General features: G+C 41.8%; 1 long non-coding RNA gene across 1 annotated transcript; it reads left to right on the top strand.

Annotated features, from left to right (window-relative positions):
• The first annotated feature begins 1,311 nt into the window (after positions 1 to 1,311).
• On the top strand, positions 1,312 to 21,728 carry LOC144668397 (uncharacterized). Its single transcript, XR_013573489.1, has 3 exons — positions 1,312 to 1,479; positions 16,739 to 16,817; positions 21,292 to 21,728. It is a non-coding gene; the product is annotated as an uncharacterized LOC144668397 (long non-coding RNA).
• The last annotated feature ends 2,617 nt before the right edge of the window (positions 21,729 to 24,345 follow it).

The following is a 24,345-nucleotide window of genomic DNA, read 5'->3' on the forward strand; positions in this document are numbered from 1 at the left end:
GCTGAGTTCGATAGATTTTTTGATTGACGGGGGAGCCAAGGGTTTCGGGGACAGACAGAAAAGTGGAATTGAGGCCACAATCAGATCAACCATAATCTTATTGAATGGGTGGAGCAGGCCTGGGGGGTGGGGGCAAACGGTCCACTGCTGCTCCTAATTCTTGTAATTCTTCTGCTCTGTCTTACTTCCACCTTGTTTCCCCAGGCAGCCTCACTGATTCCACTTGGTTCCATATCTCTTCACTGGGTCTGATGACACCTAACCCTTCATCGCTTAGATAAGTCAGTGGCCAGGATTTTCCGGCCCCGTCATGGTGGGACCCGCCGCAGGAGATTCAGATTCATGGGCCCGGTCAAAAGTTCATTGACTTTTGGCGGGACCAGACAACCCTGGCGGTGGGTGGGGGGTGGAAAATACCACCCAGTGTTACTGATTCCACCCAGTTTTTGGTCATCCATCTGGGTGATCGTGATGATTGAGCTCATTTTCCATCCCTTAGATCAGTCTCCCTGCTCCCCTATATTTCGACCTTTCTCCCATGGAGCAATTTCCATTGATTAAATCTGTTTATTTTTCACTCATCTGGACCAATATCACTAATCTCTTCAATTTCTTCATCGTTCACCTACTGCCATTTGCTTTGGCCAATTGCTGTGAATCCATCACATCTCTCCTCTCTCTGATTGATTATATCTACTTGTTTATCATTTCATCGGGCCAATCTTGTTGACATTTCCAGACTGGTTTTGTTGATGCTACCTGTTATAACCTGGCTCTTCAAGCCTGATTTTCACTGTCTCCACCTATTTTCATGATTGCTCCTCAGGCCAGACTGGCTCATTTCATCCTTCAGTTGGAAAGAATTATCCACTCCAACTGCCAAAGAAAGTCATGGAAACCAACAATTTGTCTCACGTTCTCCCACCCACCACCTCGAGCCTCCTCCACACACACACTGTGGTTGCCACAGAATTTGTTTTGGACAATTTATTTTGAAGCTGTAGCGACATTATAAGGCTTTTAAAAATGAACATTGATTACAAAAAGCACCTTTCATCTTTTCAATGCTTGGCCTTGCTGTGGGATGTTTACATTTTCTTTCAATGCAGGATTTTGTTGTTTGGGAAGCATTTCTAAAACATAAATACTTTCCAAGGAAATGCACCTTTAAGTGTTGCGTAAAATGAAATGTTTACTTTAAACTGCCCCTTCGTTCTCTGAATACTTTCTTACTGAATTACATGACAAGAAAAGCAACAGATAACAAAGATTACAGTGCTGATCATTTTCTTTATGGTTGTCTGCAGGTTCAAGGTGAGACAATTACGCTGCCTTGTCCAGATTCTACAGACCAAATTACGCCAGGTATGAGCCATTGGTCAGAAGGTGCCCATTTAGTTACAAGTCCTACCCCCTGAATCTAAGTTGGTGAATTTTACTGCAATCAAGGAACAAGACTGCACAGCAAATGAAAGCATGGTACATATATTGACGTTTCAACTCAGCAGCTTTATCTGTTTGGTTGTAACCATTTCATCATTGGGCTATTTTGTTTTCTCACTATAATACATAAAGGAATAAACAGTCAAGAGAAAGCTGTAAAAATGAAATCGCAACTAAATATCCTCTAGTCTCCACGTGTTTCAGGGTATCATGATAATTATGGTGTAGCTTCTCAATTATGAAGTAAATCTCCAGTGTCTACTCTTCAATAATCGCTTTGTCACTACAAAATGACTAAAAGGAAAATGTTGCCGGCTAGTAAAATTTTACAGGAAAGTGATCAGTGAACAACTCTATAAAAGATCTTTGAAAACTTGCACTGAAACTTTAATAATAGCAACTATGAAATATAAACAAAAATGTTCATTACTGTTTTTAAAAATCATACTATCCTTCCCTGATGCTTCAGAACTGCATCATACCTATCCACACTAATTAAACCCTGCAGTGCACATATTCCTTTATCAAAGACTGTTTTTACTTTCGTTCTGAATTCTCCTAAACATACATATAATTCACCGATTCCTTTATCTTCCTTTTAAGTGAGCCCTGCATTTTTGTCAATAACTGTTGTCATTCATTTAGGAAAGAAAATTGGCTTCATCTGAGGTCTCTATCAGAGTTCCAACAAATCAGGTTAATTGGCGATCAACAGCATCTTTCTGTCTTTAATGAGGCAGTGTAGCCCAAGGCAAAAGACCCATCCCATGATGAGAGACATTCCTCTCTCCTTCTCCAGCTCTTTGATCACTTCTGGTATGAGACAACAGTAGGGAATAGCATTGTTTTTAATTGCCTTATTACTAAATGGACTATAAAACATATAGGCGCCTATAATTAATAAAATTTGTATAGGTTATTACCACAAGGCTGATTAGAATCAGGCGGCTCCTGTTTTTACATTACATCTTAAATTTTGAATGGCTCAGTGACTAAACCTGCTTTTGTGGGGAGCTTTTCTAAAATGTAAATGCTTTCCAGGGCAATATATCTTCAAGTGCTGCATGAGGTGAAATGCTTATTTTAAATTGCTCCTTCATTCTCCACACAATTTAGTACTGAATTATTTGAGAGGAAAAACAACAGATAACAAAGGTTACTGTGATGATATATTTTGGAGATCGTTTACCTAGATATTTGTTGAGAAATTACTGCTGCCAGTATGAGTGGACAAAAGATTAGCACGTTCACGTAACATTTCTTGTTATCCTAACAACAGGTGTTCACCCGCTAATTTAAAATTTGTTACTACTTCAGCCCAAAATTCTGACAAAAAGAATGTTGTGCAACATTATTAACCCTTCATCTGCTAATATTGCGAATGCTAATTTTCAAACTATACATTTCTTTTCATGTGTCAAGGCCACAACTCTTAAAATAACAATTCAACGTGATTTCGACAGTCCAGATTTCTTAACTTTTAAAAAATTTGTCTTTGGGCTGTGGCCATCACTGGCTGGGCCAGCATTTATTGTCCATCCATATTTTGCCTTGAGAAGGTGGTGGTGAGCCGCCTTCTTGAATCGCTGCAGCCCATGTGGTGTAGGGACACCCACAGTGCTGTTGGGAAAGGAGTTCCAGGATTTTGACCCAAGACATTAGAAGAAGGGCAATATAGTTCCAGAGCAAGAATGGTGTATGACTTGGAGGTGAACTTGCAGGTGGTAGTGTCCCAGGCATCTGCTGCCCCTGTCCTTTTAAGTGGTGGATGTCACAAGTTTAGAAGGTGCTGCCGAGGGAGCTTTGGTAAGTTACTGCAGATTATACATATTGCTGCCACTGTACAACGATGGTGGATGGAGCGAATGCTTAAGGTGGTAGATAGGGTGCCTATCAAAGCAGCTGCCTTGTCTAGGATGGTGTCAAGCTTCTTGAGTGTTGCTGGAGCTGCACTCATCTAGGCAAGTGGAGAGTATTCCATCACACTCCTGACTTGTGTCTTGTAAAGGGTGGACAGTCTTTGGGGAGTTAGGAGATGAGTTATTTGCCACAGAATTCCCAAACTCTGACCAGCTCTTGTAGCCACAGTATTTATATGGCTGGTCTATTTAAGTTTCTGGTCAATGGCAATCCCCAGGATGTTGATAGTTGTGGATTTAGCGATGGAAATGCCTTTAAATGTCAAGGGAAGATGGTTAGATTCTCTCTTGTTGAAGAAGGATTGGCATTTGCATGGTGCAAATGTTACTTGCCAATTGCTGATGATACAAAGATAGATAGGAAAGTAAATTGTGAAGAGGACATAATGAGTCTGCAAAAAGGGCATAGATATGTTAAGTGAGTGTGCAAAGATTTGGCAGATGGAGTATAATCTAGGAAAATGTGAACTTGTCCACTTTGGCAGAAAGAATAGAAAAGCAACATTTTATTTACATGGGGAGAGATTGCAGAACTCTGAGGTACAGAGGGATCTGGGTGTCTTGGTACATGAATCAGGAAAAGTTTGCATGCAGGCACAGCAAGTGATTAGGAAGGTAAATGGAATCTTGTCATTTATTGCAAGGTGAATGGAATATAAAAACAGGGATGTTTTGCTACGGTTATACAGGGCATTGGTGAGGCCACATCTAGAGTACTGTGTACAGTTTTTGTCTCCTTATTTAAGAAAGGATATTCATGCGTTGGAAGCAGTTCAGAGAAAGTTCACTCCATTGATGCCTGGGGTGGGGGGATTTTCTTATGAGGAAAGGTTGGACAGGCTGGGCCTGTATCTATTGGAGTTTAAAAGATTGAGAGGTGATCTTAATAAAACATATAAGATCCTGAGGGACTTAACAGAGTGGATACTGAAAGTATGTTTCCCCTTGAGGGAGAGACTAAAACTAGGGGACACAGTTTAAAAATAAGGGGTCTCCCATTTAAGATGGAGATGAGAAGAAATATTTTCTCTCAGAGGGTCGTGACTCTTTGGAACTCTCTTCCCCAGAGAGCAGTGGAAGCAAGGTCAATGAACATTTTTAAGGCAGAGGTAGATAGATCGCTGACTAACAAGAGAGTCAAAGGTTATCAGGGGTAGGTGGAATGTGGAGTTGAGGCCACAATCAAATCAGCCATGATCTTACTGAATGGCAGAGCAGGCTTGAGGGGCTGAAAGGATGTTTCCCCTTGAGGGAGAGACTAGAACTGCTCCTAATTTGTATGTTCGTATCAGCCCAAGCTTGACTGTGCTGCATACGGACATGGACTATTTCAGTATCTGAGGAATTGTGAATGGTACTAAATACTTAGTTATTATCATTCAATATCCCCATTTCTGGCTTAATTTTGGAGAAAAGGACATTAGGAAACAGCTGAAGCTGGTTGGGTCTAGGACATTACACTATGGAACTCCTGCAGCGATATCCTGGGGCTGAGTAGATTGGTGTCCAACAATCACAACCATCTTCCTTTGTGCTAGGTATGACTCCAGCCAGTGGAGAGTTTCCTCAGATTCCCATTGACTTCAGTTTTGCTAGGGCTCCTTGATGCGACGCTCGGTCAAATCCTGCCTTGATGTTTAGGGTGGTCATTTTCATCTCATCTCTGGAATTCAGCTCCATTTCCTAAATTGGATCAAGGCTGTAATGAATAGGTGCCATTTGTTAACACCGTCAACAACACCTGCCATCATTTTGTTGATGATTGAGAATAGACTGATGGGGTGATAATTGGCCGGATTGAATTTGTCCTGTGTTTTTGTGGACAGGCTACCTGGGCAATTTTCCACATTGTCGGGTAGATGCCTGTGTTGTAGCTGTACTGGAACATTATTCCTGTATAAACAATTATTTTTCTCTACCAGGTCTTGGAGAAGTTTACTAATTAGGTGTGTGTCAGACCTCTATTTTACCTTGGCTACATTTATTTTTAGACAATATGAATATTAGTCATTACTTGCAACCTAAATAATGGATAATAATTGTTTGTTCATGCCTGCATAACTGCTGTGATTTACTAAAACAAAATGTACAGGAGCAAGAATGCAAAATTGAAATAAGTTTTATTTAATAATTTTTCATGTTTACGATGTTGCTTATTAACATTGCACCACAATTTTATTTGAGAATATTTGTGTTTTTTGAGAGGTTTTGTTAAGTTTGCATCTAGTTTGTAAAATGTACGTGCCCATCAGATCAACAGCAATGGCTACCTACAACCATGGCTATCTCATCAGCATGGCTACCTTGCCACACCTTAACACCTATAAAACATAAATAACTCACAGTTGTCCTTGTCCCTTAAAGAAGTTCCATAATTCCACCAAAATAAGATAGACGGAAATAAAGCTTCCCTCCAAAGTCAAGTTCTAAAATGGAGCACACACATAAAATCCCTATATATTCCTCCATTAATCAGTAACTTTGCTAAAACTATGTCAATAATTTCTTATACATCCCTGGATGCAACCATGTACTTCTCCATGCTGCATAACTGAGCAAAAGTCCTAATACATATGGTTTTGTTAAATATATCCCAGAAATAGATGAATATATTGAGTGCCTGGGACTGAACTTCTGCAAGCCTTATGCCATTGTACCTTGCTTGACAAACTTTACAGATTTCTCTGAGGAGGTGACAGGTATGTTGGGTGAATTATAGTGGATGTGGTAAATGTGGATTTTCAGAAAGCCTTTGATAAGGTGCCATATGGAGGACTATTGGAAAAAGATTAAGGCTATGAAATTTGGGGATGATAGAAACTGGAGTAGAAGGTAAGGGGCACTTTCTCAGGGTGGTTGGAAATGGGTAGTGGTATCCCATGGGGCCTGCTCTGGGACTTCATCTGTTCATGAGGTACGCCAATGAATGGATTAAAGGGGGTATATCCAAATTTGCAGATAATACTAAAATATGAGGTACAGTAAATAATTCCAAAGGCAAGAAAAGCTAAAATGGAATATGGATAAGATTTCAAAAATGTGGCAACTGAAATCCAGAGTCAGTAAGTTTGAAATGGTGCATTTCAAAAAAGTAAAAGCAGCAATAATACTTTGAACAGGAGAAGGGTGGGTAATGTGGAAGAACAGAGGGATTTAGAGTTTGAGAGTGCAAGACACTTAAAGCAGCATCTCAACTGCCTAAGGCTCTAAAAATGTTAGATTTTGTGGCAAGGGCTTTGGTATATAAAAGTCGAGATGTAATGGTGAATCTATATGAAATTTTAATGAGAACACAACCGATATTGTGTGCAGTTCTGGGCTTCACACTAGAGGAAGGATATTGAGGCAATAGGACGGATAAACTACAGGCTTATTAAGTTGTTGTCTAGCATGAAGAAATACAAATATGAAAAACTTGGGTTGTTCCACTAGAAAAAGCACAGAATATGGGGTGATTTAATACCAGTGTTTAAAATTATGAAGGGATGTGACAGGTTGGATAAAAATAGACTGTTTTATGTGGGTTGGAGGTCAAGAATGAAGGACGTAGATATAAGATTAAAGCAAAGGACTTCAGAACACAAAGCAAGAAACATTTTTAAGCAGAAGTTAGTGAGGCTGTGAAACATACTATTGGACTTAGCAACTGAAGCAAAGACCATGGCCCAGATTTTTGCCACGATAGAGAGCCTCTCTGTCATGGAGAAAATGCTGGATGAGCCGGAAATCCTAAGTCATGCCCAATGAAAACGGCACTTCCTCTTTTTCGTTGGGGGGGTTGGGGTGGGGGGGGGTGGCAGATTGGAGTCAGGCTAGAGTTCGCGCTTCCACAGTTGATGGGAGGCAGGTAGCCATTTAAATCATCAGCTGCATAAACTGAAGTGAGGTTTTGGTAGGCCAGGCATGTGAAACCTGGAGTGTGCCAATTAGACCAGAGCTGGTCTGAACTTGATGGATTCAATTGGATAGCCTTGGGTACCCCTTTGGATATGGTCCAGGGACACGTTTGGGAGAAGTAAGGCACCCTTTGGGATTGTTAAAAGTAAACCTGATTATGCATAAAACATGCATAAACTCATTGGAACTGTCAAAGCTGTCAAACAACTGTCAAAGCTGTCAAAAATGTCAAAGAGCTGTTAAGCTGTCAAAGAACGGTTAAAGCTGTCAAAGCTGTCAAAGAGCTGCTAAAGGATACTAGGTGAGATGGCATGGGGGGGGTAAGGGAAAAGGGCGGTGGGTGGGAGGCATGGGTTAGCAGGGTTTGGCACTAAGTTGGCAAAGGGGCTATCAAAAGCCTTGGGGATGTGGGGACATAGGAGGCATGAAGGGCCAGGGGGTGGGTAAAGGGGTTGGAATAGGTGGCATGTGGGCCATGGGGAGGGGTGGGTGGGGGTTTGAGGTGGCAGATATTGGCTTGGATAGGGCATGTGGAGTGTGTGGGGGATGAGGGGGATGAGTTGTGAGGGCTGTTTTTTGTTTCAATCTCTTTGTAATTTAATTCAAAAAGTACCTTCCATCCAACCCGCCTCTGCATCCGGCAGCCTCCGACTCAGTCCAAGGACAGCGGGCCTGACTTCCTATCAAGCCCACCCCCACCTACGTACCCACCACCACCACCACCCCCACCCTCCCCCCACCCCCTCTCCACCCCCCCCCTCCAACGGTAAAATAACCAGAACTTTAACAATGGCGGCCATTGTTAAAGATCAGGTTTGCAGAGCCGGGAATTCCCCTGTCTCTGCACACCTGACCCGGGAATGAAAACCTGGGCTTATATTGCCTTTTGATTATATTAAATAGGTGGTTGAAGGAAAGGGGGATTAGACTAGAACTACTAGTCATAGGAGGATAAATGCACAGAATGATTACAGGATTGATCAGCTTGTTTCTATATTGTAGGTTCTGTGCGATTTGGATGGTGGCTCCACGCCATTAAGATTCCTGCCTTATAAAGGGCAGACCCTCTGTCTGCGTTGTAGTAATTGGGTGCTGGAAGAATTCCCTGCACTGGCTCAGTCAAGAACTGTTGTATTGGAGGCCTGAACACCAACTGAGTGGAAGCCTATGTATTATTGCCCATCCCTAAATGCTTGCTCAGAGGTCATTTTTTAATAGTCAACCACATTGCTGTGGATCTGTAGGCCAGGCCAGGTAAGGACAGCAGATTTCTTTCATTAAAGGGCATTAGTGAACCAAATGAGTTTCATGGTCATCTGTAGACTTTTAATTCCATGTATTTTTGAATTAGAAATTCCACCATCTGCAATGGTGGGACTCAAACCCGGGTCCCCAGAGCATTACTCTGGGTCACTGCGTTACCAGTCCAGTGACAATACCATTATGCCTCCACCTGCCCATAACTGGACTATTATCCAGATTGTGTCCCATTGTCAAAGTCCAGTTTAGAGAGGTGAACCAGGCCCTCAATCCATCGTCTGATTAGATTGCAACCCTTATCAAAGTAGTCAAAGGAGATATAGCTGGGGTTAGGCAACCCCCCTGCTACCCCCACCCGTGCCCCCCCCTTCCCCAGCCCCACACTGGCAAGCAAGCAGTGTGACTGCATGAGGCAGGCAGATGCAGAGATTTGGGCTTGTTATGCATGCCTGTCACATGACAATTAAATGTCCTGCCAATAAACCCGCAAGCAATGGCAGGGTCGGGGCTAGGGGGGCACCAGAAGCCACAATGTCACTGGCAGGATCCCACCCTGATGAATTTCGGGCTCTGGTTTATTTGACTGATGAAGGACACCTGTGATATTTTCTCTTTCAGAAATGGAATAAAAAAAATTGCTCAATAAATACCGATGTTGTATTAACAAATGCATCACACATTTGCAAGCCATTTCCTGCATCTGCTATTTTAATGAAGGCATTTAAAATAAATGAATTCCTGGGTTTATTATAATAATAGGCAATTTTATAAGAACACATTAACCCATTCATTACTAATATTTGTTATACAATGTGGAACATACTGTGGAGTTGAAGTTGCGCTAAATGATATTGGTAATGAATGGCAATATTGTGATTATAGTGAAATAAAGGTTTCAGAGTGAAGTCAGATACAAAATATACCCTGTTACAACATGACAATATCATGAACAGAAGTGCATCAGCACATGCCATCTTTAACTGATACAAATTTCTCACAACTTCACTTCTCCTGTTCCTCTCCACTCTAACTGCCTTCATAACCAAAGCTGTCCTTGCTTCTCTTTATTGCTTGCCTGGATTGCTTCTTTATTTATATGCTGAAATGTCATGTTGTTCTTCAGAAGGTCAGCATTACAATTTCCATGCTGCTGCAATCCCCAGGGCCACTATATCTCTTCCGCAAAGCTGCCATCACGGTTAGTTTTTGTTTTTGTATATTAGGAGGCATGACAACAGGGTGCAGCCAGGGGCAGCGCTAATGAGGACAGATTTCTCACGGAATTGACTTGGGTAGTTGCTGAGAGTGCGAAAAAGGCCTTGAGAATTTATGCTGGGTGACAAGGGCACGTCCAGAGACTTCCTATGGCCTAATGCATGCTCCAACAGCCCAGCTTCAGCAGGAGATAGTTAATTCTGTCTCTGAACTTCTGTACTCAGGGAACAGGATTGTAGACAGCGGCATTATCAGCAAACAAGTTTTCTAGGTAAGACAGACTCATAGGTGTACAGGCTTTGCTGCTGGCATTCTATACACACTTTGGGACTGATAAAAAAATGTTGATGGGCTGTTGTAACAGAATTTCTATTTCTTATGCTGACATAGCTAACTGGCTCAAGTGCTAGAGATTCTTTTGTTCCTGTTGCAGCTTTAATCTTGAAATGGGCAATTTTTTTCTCTCACAATGATGCAATATTGTAGACTGTGAGCTTTGGAATGGAGTGGGCCATTCTCGACCAGCCTCCCAATCCTCATGGCTTTTGGCTCCATTGCTTCCATTGTGTGTGATGTGTTTTTGCAGTTGAATGACAAATAAGGTCACACTTTTTTGTCCGGCTTAATTTTTCTTCACAAAATCCCTTCTGCTCCTGAAGGTGGTGGTGGCACAGGTTTTGGAAGTGCCTTGTACCTTCTGTAAACAACCATTCTTCACACCCAAACTTGAATATCGGCACAAATGGAGATTGTCGGAGGTGCGGGGCATCACAAATGAGCTTGTATCCTCAGCAAATATTCACAAAGGTGCACTTGCAGTAGAATTCAGTGTATAGTCATCAGGAACCCAGACTGATGTTCCCCTCCCTTGCCTAGGGTCATTAAGGTCAATTGCTGTTCTTAAATACAGAAAATATAAGGCACAGAAGGCTGCTATTGGGGCCTTTGTGTCTGTGTCTGCTCGTCTGTGTTCTCCACTGCTTCCTTGACAAAGATTAGCTTATTACGCATCGGCTATGAAAGCTGAAACTTCCTGTTTTATATGGTTTAGAAGCACACCACCAGGGAATGGTTAAAATTAATTTTGATAACCACTACCTGTATACATTTGATCACACCACTACAATGAGCAGCTCCATCCACAACTTTTTATCTCAGACCCACAGGAAGTATTGGCCCTGAGGAAAACTAATGATATTAGTAAGTCCAGAGCAAGGTGGGTTCGGGGGGGTTGTGGCATTAAGGCTGGTATCATAAATGTTATTAGCCCCACTACAGAACCTCAACACACCCCTTCAGATCTCATTGCCATATATGGAACTTGGTTGTGTGCACATTGGCTGCTGTATTTAACCATATTACAACAGGGGCTATTCTCCAAAATTACTTAGCTATAAATTATTTTGAAAAGCCTTGAGGTCATGGAAGTCACTAAAGTTAAAATCTGTTCTGTCAGTACACATGCCAAGGAGTATATACTATATAGTAATGTTGATGCTTTCATTCTCACTGCCAGACAAAGCATTGGACAAAACTCTCCATTTTGGAAAGTGAGATCAAGAGCATTACACTTTGGCCAAGTTTGTCTTGAAGCCAAATTGGCGGCTGGATGTAATGCAGAAAGAAGAAAAAGAGTGGCATTCCCATGTTCCTAGTACTGCCTTAAAGATCTGTACTATCCATCAATAGGTTTCCTCTTTCAGGCTACTGCTGCAAATTTACTGGTACTAATGTCAGACAGTTAAACATCAAGGGGATGGCACAGATTGCTACTGACAGCAAGGTACTGCAAAACTGGACATCAAAGCGAAATAATATCCTTCAATGAGCTAAATCTATCAGTACCCCTAAACATCACTAAACAAACGTAAAAGAGAAAAAAAAAATCAAACTACAGTTCCATAAATTATTTAAGCTGAAGCCTTGTGCTCACTTTGATGCTTCTCAGTCACTTCAAACATATGGGCCTTATAATGCAATAGAGCCAGTGATGGCTGTTGAAGGTGTCTCATTTGCTCTGATACTGGTCACCAAGTGTGCTCCAAAGTAGAATCAGATCACTAGCAGGTCTAATTAGTATTAATCTGTTGAGCTCCATCAGCCAGCTCATAAATTGATTCTTTATGCTGAGAGGTAAATCAGCCCCAGTTGCTCAATGCTTTTGTGCCCCATTTAAATACATATATGCGGATAAGTGAAAGTTATCTCCATAAGCTTTTAACCATTAATAGCAATTTATTGTTCTCTCTTAATTTCTTGATTAATCTTCTGATGAGAAGATTAAGAAACAATGAACTGAAACTACATGAAAGGTGAGTGCCCCACTGTTATCCTGAAGTGAAATATTCCTCAATGGTGCCCAATTTCAAGCTCAATATCACATTGTAAAGTATTATTTTAAAAAATTGATCGCAGTGTGATATATTTGCCATTAAATTGGTCCTATTGTTTCACTCAATTTTTATTCATACCAAGTCCTATTAACCCTTCCCCTTGCTGGAAAAAAAACACTCATTGAAGTGAATGCTATTTTGGTGACGAAAGTCTCCTTGGCGACAAAAAAAGGGTTAAAAGCATTAGTTTAAGTGCATTTAATCACTGTTGACATGCTGCAATTTTGTTGACATCATAATAGAAATAGGGCTTATTTTTGTTGAATGTTAAAATGTAGTCACTGAATAATTTACTCTCATCTAGACCTGTACGTCAAAATTTCACACCTCCTTGGCTCCTTTGCTGTACCAGCTACAGTATTTCCGTGATTAGTGGTGTTGGTGATATGAACTTTAATAAGTACCAGTTCAGCTACAACATGTTTTGAGAGTCATCACACAATGACACTGCACTGGACAAGCTGGCATGTCTCGAAATCTTATGAAGCTTCTCCTACTGCAACTGCAAATCCTGGGCTGGATTTATTTTGTGTGGTTTGTAAGCTTGTATGCCTATTTTTTCCTGAAGTGATCTACTGAGTAAGAGCAACTTCCGCTTCTCTGCGTGGCGTTGGCAATAACTGCAGGGTTCAAAATGGGCATTAAACAGTAATAATGGCACCCGACTCTGCTCCTGTCTCTTCTGCTGAAACCCTGATCCATGCCTTTGTTGTCTCTAGAATTGACTATGACCTCCCGTGTTCTGTGGTCTCGAGGCAAACGTGAGGTAATCCAAAAGTTCACTGCTTGTGTACTAACTCACCCCAAGGGCAACATTTTCCCCCCATTGGGGGGAGATGTGTGGGAGGGGGCGGGTTCCCGATCGGCGCCCCCCCGACCGCCATTTTACGGTCAAAGTGCCGCCTCAGGGAGATCGCTGGAAGTTGTGAAAATTTTTGGAAGGGTACAAAAAAAATTCCTGACATGTCCCCTGTCACACGAGCTGAGACATGTCAATTTCTTTTATTTCAACATTTTAAAAACATTTTAAATCCCTCATGAAACCTCATCCCGCCCGTGGATGAGGTTTCATGTTTTTTCTGAAGGCCGCCTGGGCTCCCGGCCTGCCCACCAACCTTATGGTTGGACGGGCAGGTCCATTAATTGGCTTAATTACTTTTTTAAAGGCCTTAAGTGGCCATTGCCAGTTTGGCGGGTACACAGCCGAGTCGGCTGCACGCTCGCCGAACTGAAAATCTAAATGACGCGGGGGTGATGTTGGGACGCCCGCCTGACATCACCCTGCGTCATTTGACGCTTCGGCGAGCGGGCCCTGCACCCCCCCCCCCACCCCCCACCCACTCACCGACTGGAAGAAGCAGCCGTCCTACTTATGCATCACCCTCATGCCTGCTGACCTACACCGGCTCCCGGTTAAACAATGCCTCGACTGTAAAATTCTCATTCTTGTTTTTAAATCCCTCCACGTCCTTGCCTCTCCCCATCCCTGTAATTTCCTCCAGCCCTACAACCCTTCAAGATATCTGGACTCCTCCAATTCTGACCTCTTGAGCATCTCCAATTTTAAGCACCCCACCATGGCGGGCATTCCTCCCTGAGCCTCTTCCTCTCCTTCCGCTTTAAGACACTCCTTTAAATCTACTCTTCAACCAAGTTTTTGGTCATCTGTCCTAATATCTCCTTATGTAGATCAGTGTCAAGTTTTGTTTGATAACCCTCTTTGAAGTGCCGTAGTCCATTTTTCTACATTAAAGGCACATGTAAGTACAGGTGGTTGTTGTTTTACGATCCAGTCATAATTTTTGATAAATTGCTGGGTAGAAATGTTAAATTCATTTTCTCTATCTGGTCATCCTTGTCACGTGTTCACAGTGTAGCAGGTCTGTGGCAAGAGTTTTTTTTTTCACCTGGATTTAACTGACCCAATCGGTTAGGTCTCCTTCCATCATTTTTCACGGAATCATGCAGCACAGAAGGTAGTCATTCTGTCCACTATGCCTGTGTCAGCTTTCTGAGAGAGCTATCCAATTAGACCCGCTTCCTACTCTTTCCCATTGCCATTTTAAGTAGAAATCTAATTCCCTTCTGAACATACCATTGGACCTACTTCCGGCACCCTTTAAACCACAGTATTCCAGATCATAACAAGTCGCTCAGGAAAACAAATTCTGCTTTGCACTGGCTTTTTTTGCTGGAAATATTCATATTTCTGGCATAAAGAGCAACAGAAAGCCACAAGGCAGGAACTAAAATATTAGTGGGCTTTCAGTCAGAACTGGGAAATATGGCAAGAATCTGGATTCTTGGCAGTACATCCTTAATGGATGAAAAATCCAGCCTTCTGTATTTAGCATTTCGAAACAGATGTAACTCCAACTATGGAAGACAACAGTCCCTTGGCAAGGCAACAAACTCAACAAATAGTTGATAACAACTGATGCATGCACCAGCATAACAATGGCAGTTAAGAAACGCTCTGCACAAAGAAGAAAGACTAAGAACGGGATAACTCACACAAGCAATCCCTTTGATGTGCAAGGCAAAATGTCTCAGTGGTAAAGAGAAAATTAACCAGTGAATTAATCTTCTGTGTCCTCTGGCAATAGCATGCTGTAAGTACATAATACATAAAGCAAGTCACATTATCTGCAGCAGCTATCTATTTCTGCTGTTAGATTACGCTACCAGTCTGTACTCTCTTACATGCAGCAGGCAAGACTGGTATTATATTGTGGGCTGTGGATCTCACTCAACATGAGAAAACTCTGTCCATGTGTGTTTACATTATAAATGTTTTTATGTTAGGAGAATGTGGCTAGGAGCATTTGCACTTTCATAACATCAAGGAAACTCTGCAAGTATGTTTAGGGAGGACTGCCTAGACACATGTTTAAACCTGGCTTCGCACTACATAGGAACATAGGAACCGGCCATTCATTCCATAGAGCCCGTCCCGACATTCAATGAGATTGTGGCTGACCTGTCTTAACTCTATTTGTCTGCCTTGAATCCATATCCCTTAATACCCTTGCTGAACAAAAAATTATCAAGCTCAGTCTTTAACTTTTCAACCGTCCTAGATTCAGCAGCTTTGTGGGCAAAGGTTTCCAGGGGCTGCATCTTCCGGTCGGCGAGCGCCCACGTAAAATGATGCAGGGTGACGTAGGGCAGGCATCTCGAAATCACCCCACGTCATTTACATTTTCAGGTTGGTGGCCGCGCAGCCGAGTTGCCTGCGGATGGCCACTTAAGGCCATTAATAAAGTAATTGAGGTAATCAATGGACCTGCCCGTCCAACCATAAGGTTGGATAAGGCGGGATGAGGTTTCATGAGGCTATTAAAATTTGTCTGAAATGTCTAAATAAAAGAAATTGATATGTCCCAGCTCATGTGACATGAGGGGACATGTCAGTAATTCTTTTCTCATCTTTATTCAATCTTTCAAACCTGTGCCGATCTCCCTGAGGTAGCACTTTGCCTCAGGGAGATCTGTGTGCTCTTTCCCGCACATGTGTGAAAGAGCGCACTCCCGGCTCAGGGAATCCACCCCCTCCACTGGCCCCCACAGGGAGCGCATAGCGTTTCCTGGTGGACGTCACGCTGGGCGGGCCTTAATTGGCCCAACCACGTAAAATGGCAACACGCCCCCAACTGGGGGCACCGATTGGGAACCCACCCGCTCGCACCCGCTCCCGCACAACACCGCCCAAACGGGGGGAAGATCCTGCCCCAGGTTCCCACTATTCTTTGAAGAAATGCTTCCAGACGTCACCCCTGAACAGTCTAGCTCTAATTTAAGATTATGCTCCCTTGTTGTAGACTTATTTGAGGAAATAGTTTCTCCCCATCTATCCTACCAACTCTTCTGATCACCTTAACCACTTCAATTAGATCACTCTTTAACACTCTATACTCAAGGAGTACAAGCCTAGTCTATACATCCTGCCCTCATCATTTAACCCTTATAACCCCAGCATGAGTCTGGTAAATCCTCGCAGCACTTCTTCCAAATCCAGTAATATCCTTCCCACACTGGAGGTGTTTTCACATAAGTGCCAAGCCCAAATGGTGTGAGGTGATCTCACCAAGGGGGTCTCCCACAGCTTTGTCCTATTAGGCCAGGAACTGACTCTCTAGTTATGCTGTCACTTTCATGACGATGTAGTCTCAAATGACATCACATCAATAGTGAAATTGCAGCAGAATTGCACTGCATGGTTTCCTTTGATGAGGAGTCTTGTAAAATAATTATGCTCACTAATATTAAATCCAGTCCCTTAAAGAAAGAAAGATTTACATTTCTACAGTGCCTTTCACAGCTTCAGGATATCCCAAAGCACTGAACAGCCAAAGAATTACTTTTTTAAGTGTAGTCATTGTTTTAATGTAGGAAACACACCAACCAATTTGACCATAGCAAGGTCCCACATAGAACAATGTGATAAATGCAAATTATTTTAATCACTGTAGGCCATTTCCTGATTAAAAAATAAACAAAATATGCAATGCCACTTCATTGTTCCATTCTGTCATTCTGTGATTCCTTTCCTTGTGGATTTGACAGCAGATTTTACCCTTGTGTCATTATAACTTGTTTTTATATTTGCAGAAAGGGCAATCAGGGATAGGCAACAAATGCTCACCTTGCCAGTGACATCCACAGCCCATACAAGAATAAAGAAAAAAGGGTGAGTTTTTAACTTCATACTTTTAAGAATTGTTTTTTTTAACCAATTGCTGGACTGTAGTTTTGCACCGTGTCAGAGTGCAGTGTTTTCCTCCTGTACAGTGTGTTCTCTGGAGCTCTCCACTTGCAGATTATTCAATTTTAGACCAACGTTTGTAAGGTTGGCCTGATTCATCTCACTCTAACCCACAATGACTTGCACAGTTCAGCCCTTGACATAACCTGATCATCTTTACCTGATATGTTATTTAATATTTAGTAAATTGGTATGTACATAGAACATTGGGTGGAATTTTCCATGCCCGCTGGCATCGGGCATCATGTTGGGCGTGAGCGGACAATATGGCGGGAAGGCCAAAGATTTGGTTTCACGCCATCGTGAAACCAGCTTGCAATTGTCTGCTCCACCCTTCTATGGGGGGACCGTGTTTCCCGCCACCACACATCGGGGACTTCATTATAATACATCTGCATATCATTGTAAGTCTCACTCGCCGGAATCACCCCCCCCTCACTGGATCAACCGGGCACATCGGTGTGATTGAATGCCGATGTGTTTCACAACTGATCATAAGCGATGTGCACCTGCTGAGCTGCACTTCGCTTGGGACTTTGAGATTTGTTTGCCTATCTTGCTTTGGGCAGCAATCACGGTCATCAGCGCCAGGCTTCACAGGCAGCACCACATCACTTTTGGGGGAACTCACGGGCACGTCTCTACCTACCAGACCAGCCATAAGGTGGGGGTGGCTTTTCAATAGTTGCAGGGCTATGACTTGCTTGGGGAAGGGGTACAAGTGACCTCAGGCAAGGGAAGAGGCTGCAGGGCTAGGATGCCTCCAGGGAAGGGGGGTATCCGAGGGCATGTGTGGGCACACATGTTGATCTGTGCAAGTGGACTCAAGATGGTGAGGGCTGAACTTGCAGTCTCTAGAGGAGATGAGACCAGATGAAGATGTGAGGGCATGTGTGACAGAGTGAGTGGTGATGTCCCTTGAGCTGGCAGTGAATGAGATGCCAGTGAATGTGTGATGGGCTTGAATGTGCGAGTTTAGAGTGATGAGATGTTGCCTTACCCTGGCAGCATGGATGAGATCATTTCTGTACTGGATGTGAACCTCTTCTGTGCAGCATTGGCACTAACCACTACTGCCACCATCTCCCAATCCAGAATGGTGACACTGATGGGCCTCCTGTGGCCAGAGCAGGGGTAGAGGACATTGCGGCAGGCTCCAACATTGTCCAGAAGATGTCCCAGGAATGTGTCACTGAATCGGGGGCTGCAGTCTTCTTGCCTTTTGGGGCCATGTCTTCTGTGCTGCAGTCCTGCGCTGGAAGCACCGAGTGGTATATGGTGGCTACACTTTAAATATGGCGCCCAGTGTGAGGAAGCAGCGAGGTGATGGCGTGGGGTGTGAATCGGAGGCTGTCCACCAGCGAAACAGTGTGTTTCCCGGGAATGCATGATTAATGAGATGGGATTGGGACGATGCTGTGTGAAAACCGGCCATTGCGGCCAGTGCGTAAAACCTTCTTTTTCCCGCCTGTTACCGCACTCAGTGAAAATCTGGGACGATTCCGCCCATTGAGTAAGCGCAATAAGTAAGGAGCTACAAATATTGCAATTATTATTGAAATGGAATTTCACCCTGTGGTGAGAACTGAAATAGAAGGACAAGCAAAATGGTTTGTATAGCCAAAGAATAGTAAAACTTGCACCTAAGTCCAAAGGGGTAAAAGGAATCATGGAATGGTATTTAGGTTGAAGCACTGCCATAAGTTGAGTTGTTTGATGAGTCATTGGCTTTATTGGTAAATCATTTGTAATTATTCAAATGATAATTATAAACTTTTGATTGCTCGTGTTATTAGTATGATAGAAATCATGACATTTATCTCACCCGGGCAGCCCACCTAGCCATTCATGTTTGTATTGTTTCCAGCCCTTTAGTAGACGTTTCCTACTCACTAAATTGTTTTGTGTTCCTTCTTTCCGCATTGTTATCCAATTTTCTTTCAAATGATATTGTAGTCTCTGTCTCAATAGCCACTTGTAGTAAATCATTCCATATCCAGGAACTCTCTGGTAACATTTCTTCAGCCTTTCCTTTCATTCTTATAGTGATGATCTCCAATCAATGATTGATGCATCAGCCAGTGAAAGCAATGTTTCACTATTTAAACCTCCCAAAACCTTTCGTCATTTGAAAACCTCTGCCATGTCCACCTTAATTTTCTCTGTTTCAAGGAAAAATATAACAATTTCTCAAGATTTTCTTCCACCCTTCACCTTGAATTCCTGAGTTTTGCAAGTGGGTCTTCGTTCTTCTTTTCCTGGCTCTATGTGATGGTGTGTCCAGATCTGCAAGCAGCATTCTGAAGATGGTCTAACCAAAGTCTTGTACAAATTCAATATGATTTCCTTGCTTTTAAATTCAAAGCCCTTATATGAAGAACCAACCCTTTACCTGTGCCACCTGAAATCTAAAAGACTGGCAAAAATGAAATTTGGAGACATGTAACCAGCACTTTTAAGAAATAAACTCTAGTTTCTCCTTGCACAATCATGTCTGCAGCTGGAGTCACTGCTGGTTTTTGTACATACATACTATTAAGCAGGAAATCAGCTGAACTTGAACTGCAATCCTGCTACCCTGTACAATTAGGTCAAACAAGTCTTATTGAAAGTAAAAATTCAGGTTTATTGTTCTTCTGGAGTAGATCTTTGGCTTGGCAGAGTCAAGTTTGACTTCTAAATGAAACCAAGGTGAATATTTATTTTATGTCACTTGACAGTGTAACAAATTGAAACAGAAATCTAAAAATGGAGGGACTGTGGGAGCAAAATTGGACATAGGTAGGTATGCAAGATGGGTGGTAAAGCATCAATCACATGTTATACACTCTGTTTCCTATTCAGTTCCACTTAATTCAGTAGAAGTTAATGTCGGATGTGCGGCAAAAAGCGAAGCTAAAGCAGCTCTTCTTGTTTTGTGGTCCTAACCAAATCCACTTTCACCCCCATCTCTGTCCAAAGTGAGCTTTGTTAGGCTAGAACTTTTATAAAGCTGAATAAATCTGCTCCTCAGGTTAAATCGGACCCCAGTGTTCTCTGAGATCTCCTGCATATGCTATTGGTGCCTGCTTCAGTGACAGTTTTGCCTGCCCAGAAAGAAAGCACTCTGTCTACCCTCAGGGAGCTGAGGACCTCAGTCTTTACTGTGGGATGGCGATTGGATTGGAAATGCAAATAGCAGTCAGTGACGTGTGGGTTTTCTATAGACTCAAAGTTCTTAAAAAACAAGTATATCCCTTGTTCAATACTATTAGAAATGGCTTGTCAGGAAAGCCAAAAGGATGAAAAATACAACAATTAAAAGCATTGGCACTTGCTAATGAATACTGTTATTAATACAGCAACATCCCTTTTGCTGTTACAGAGTACACTATTTTAAATTTTCCAAAGAAATTAATATTCTAATATTGTAGAGCAGAAGCTTTTGTAAATGTTAGGAGCTGCAAAAATTGGCCAGATTAATATTCTGCAGTTTAAAAAAAGAGGCCATTAGAAATGACACGCAGTTGTTAAATTTAATATATCTATTGTGTACAGATGGACAGTCCCTCTGTTTAGATACATAAATCTTAGTTAAAAAGAGCGAAGTAAAATCTCTTAACCTTTTAGGCCTGCGAATTTGATGCTGCTGAAAACGCTAATGATTTATAATAGGTGTACAAACAATTACTTATGCCAACAACTTATTTATTATCTACCTGGGAGAATAGGTCACCAGTCCTGCAAGTTTACCAGGCATTGCTGAAAATGAATCTCCCGTTATCTTGCCTAAATCTTCATCAAGCCTGCTCGGTTGGAAAAGCTTAGAGGCCGAGTGTGACTTTTTATTTAAAAAAAACACACAGCTCCCTTACCAGCAGCTAAATTAATCACATCAAAATGAAAGATTGCAATGTTGGAGAATGGAGGATTTTCCACCTTTTGCACTTAGTGTCAGCATCAAGCGCATCCTGAGCAGGCCCTACTGCTTTAGATGCAAGGCAAAAACTCCCACTGCACTGCGCTTTAACCCCATCTTCAGAACCGTACCCTTTACTACGTAAGTGCAGCATTGCTTAGCTCCACACACCACCCTGTTTTTAACGGTTATCTTTTGCAAAATTAACCATAATGTCACATTATGTGTGGCTATGCTATGGATGTGTGTCCACTAAGCATTGGGTCGAAACGATTCAAACTAATTTTATTCAAGACTCTTTACAGCTGTCACAAAAGACGAGACTTTTATCCTGTTAGTTGGGGCTCAATTCTAACCAATGTCTCATCCTCTTGTTGTTCCCTGTAAGGGTAAGCGCATGAAGATTTATTTCTTGCAGGTTCTGCAAAGTTTTAAATTGCTGGTTAAAATCTATGAAGTAATGAACAAAGGAAGAGATGAAAGATAATTTGTGTTTTCCAGCCCCAGACTTCAAAAAGCACAACGCTACAGTGAGCACCAGGGATACAGACCTATATTGAGTATCACTCTTAACCAGACACAATGGATGAATACCGACCACAAAACCCACCAGAGAATGGATGTGTACCTACAACCCCATACTCTAGATCACTGAAGAGCACTGTTGCAGAAGAGGCTACACTTGATCGCCTGGAATTCAAGCACCTATGATTCCCCTTCTCAGCATCACCCACCACAGCGAAGTACCGATTATTCCAGTATTCCTCTTATTCTGCTCCAGTAAACCTCAATTGGCAAAAATTTGAAGCACCCAAAGATTTATTGTAGGTTCTAAGAGATGTCCTTATGAAGTGTTGGAGGATATGCTGTTTTGTTTAACAAATAGTTACAGGACAGATGACCATTTCAGGAACTGTGGGATATATGTAATCGTTTTTTTTAAAAAAGAGGAATACAATTCTTTACTGCAGAAACTAATTAAAGATAAAATATTTACCTAGATATACTGTTCGTTGCTGGAAATTATTTGTTTTCCATTTAACCAACACTTTAATTCAATCTCTTGTAGTGAATTTGGGCTGTGGGGGAGGGGGAATGGGGACATAGGTAAATTTATCTATTTCACCCTGCAAACTCAGAATAGTCCTTAACTTCTTTTGAAATTACATGGAATTAACCATCACAGTTTTTTTTTTGCAACAAAACTTTGAACAACTAATAAGAGGGCACAGGTCAATCAGAGTTCACAGTGATTTAGTCTGAACTGCAGTCAGTAACCAAGTGCCAGCAAACATCTCAAAAGTGACATTCATTTATGACTAACACGCGGAGCTGATGACATCATTTGGGAGAACTGACACATAAGCATTTGTTCCAAGCTGACAAAGGATTTTCCACGATTAAAAAAAGAAACCACACTCACAACAATCTCCTTTCCACAAGAAACTTACTTTTCTAGAAGTTTCTATCATGGCTGTTGAATTTGGGTCAGGCCCAGATTGACCTTGTGCTCTGCACCATCCTAAAATAAAAGCTTCACATCACTCTTGAGTGTCTGCCACAAGTCCTCCTGTTCCTTAACTCTATTACTCCCCCATTACATTTTCTCTGCTCTCTCTCTCCCTCTCTCCCTCCCTCCAACACGGCCCTTTTTTTATTTATTCCCTTTCTCACCTCCTTTCTTATCTTGGAGAACTTGCAGATCACGAGGACATATGCTATATTTGTAAAACACTGCTTTTTTTCCAAGAGCCTCTTCAATTCGTGGCCATGTCAAATTGTCAGCACTACCACCTGGGCCTAGTGAAAGGCTTAGCCAGTATCAGTGTGAAGGGCACAGCATATGACCTGCAGTTTATACGGCTGTAACACCTTTAGGTCAGAGGTTCCCTCAGATTTTTTATAAATCCGGTGGATATAACAGAGCAAATAAGATTAAAGGAGTCTTTACATCACTGCACAACCGAATAAAAAAAAGGAAGGCAGCTGTTGGGCCCCTGCTGCCAAGGAAGAGGCAGGTAGCTAATATCAGAGGCAGTGAGAGACCAGACTGGGGGGGCGGCTACAATGCTGCCTTCTAGTACTGGTCAGATCAACAGCTTGGCCAATGTTAGGAGGCTAGCTGACGACTGGTCACTGAAAGACTTCACTTTGAGCAAGAAAACAGGAAAATAAGCAATATGCTTGGCATTAAGGCGGGGACGATGGGTAAAATGCTTAAGAAGCTTTGCAGGAGCTTTGTGGGCCCATTTCATATTTGCTTTTAGCAAACAGGGCTACGCTGTGGCTCAGGCAGTGCTGGCACTAAGCAGACAAAATAACAAATCCCTATGCATATTCAAATGGCTCCAACCCCTCAGATTGCTGAATCCATGCCAGATGTTGCCTGTGCCTCATTCACTGCACATGTGTCACATTACACAAAAACCAGATAATCATTACCAATGATTATAAGAGACACCATGTCCAGTCATCATATCACTTACATTTATGCAGAACATTTGTGACAGGGGTTGAAGGGAACAGAATGCAGCTGTCCAACATGAACTTCTTTTCAAAAAATCAAATAAAATGGCCTGCTGCTCACTGACAGACACAGAACTGGAAGCAGCAGCTGTAGGTTTTTTTTTAAAGGCAATCACCAATTATGGCATCACGTATGTGATTAGTACAAAAATTGCGGCAAAGGCTTTTAATTTTGTCAGGGAGGGAGATACCCAGCTTAACTTGCTCATCAGATCATACTCGACTTAAGCTCCCATCTATCTGCTTACCACAGCCCTCAACTCAATGCAATTGCCCCTGAAGCAGGCACAATACAGGCAAAGTGATGTAACATGATTTGTCAATAAACCCTTTATTGTTGCTTGCAGTAAAATATTTCCAATGTTAAAATTTCTTCATCATTAACAGAAATATTGGTAAATCTTGTTTTTAATGTCACATTTATAATATGTTTAACTCTTTCATTAAGTAGGTTTCCATGATTCGACACAGTTTGATATGTTTTATCCAACTTCATCTGTTGAGCATATAATTTTTGGTAGAATAAACATACATTCCTGTGCCATTTACTAAAATTTCACCTTGTAATTCATGTACATAATATTAACACAATGTATGAAATCCATAGACAAATAGGAGGTTCCATTCAATGGTTTTAAATTTCATTCACTCCCAGGTGCAGTTTTTTCTTCACTGTAAATAAAGGGCCAAGGTAGAAGAAAGGATTCTTTCCCTTCACTCATTGTTCAAAAACAAAGCTATTTACAATAACTCTTATTAAAGTCTTTCTCAGTGAGTCCTGCTAAATATGGTTATCACATAATTCAGTAAAGTGGTCACAATTGGCTCCCAACCATGAGAGAGAATTTGCATTTCTATTTTAATATAGCGATTCCAGTGTAATATAATCACATATGTTTCAGTTATCAATTAAATTGATTTGATGTTAACAATGTTGTTGGGCAATATTTTATGTATGATATAGTGTAGCTGGGATAAATCCCTTCCTTTATTGCACTCAATGGAGATCCAAGAATCTGGTGAAAAATA

Source organism: Cetorhinus maximus, chromosome 26 (assembly GCF_964194155.1).
Source record: "Cetorhinus maximus chromosome 26, sCetMax3.hap1.1, whole genome shotgun sequence".
Taxonomy (NCBI): Eukaryota; Metazoa; Chordata; class Chondrichthyes; order Lamniformes; family Cetorhinidae; genus Cetorhinus; species Cetorhinus maximus.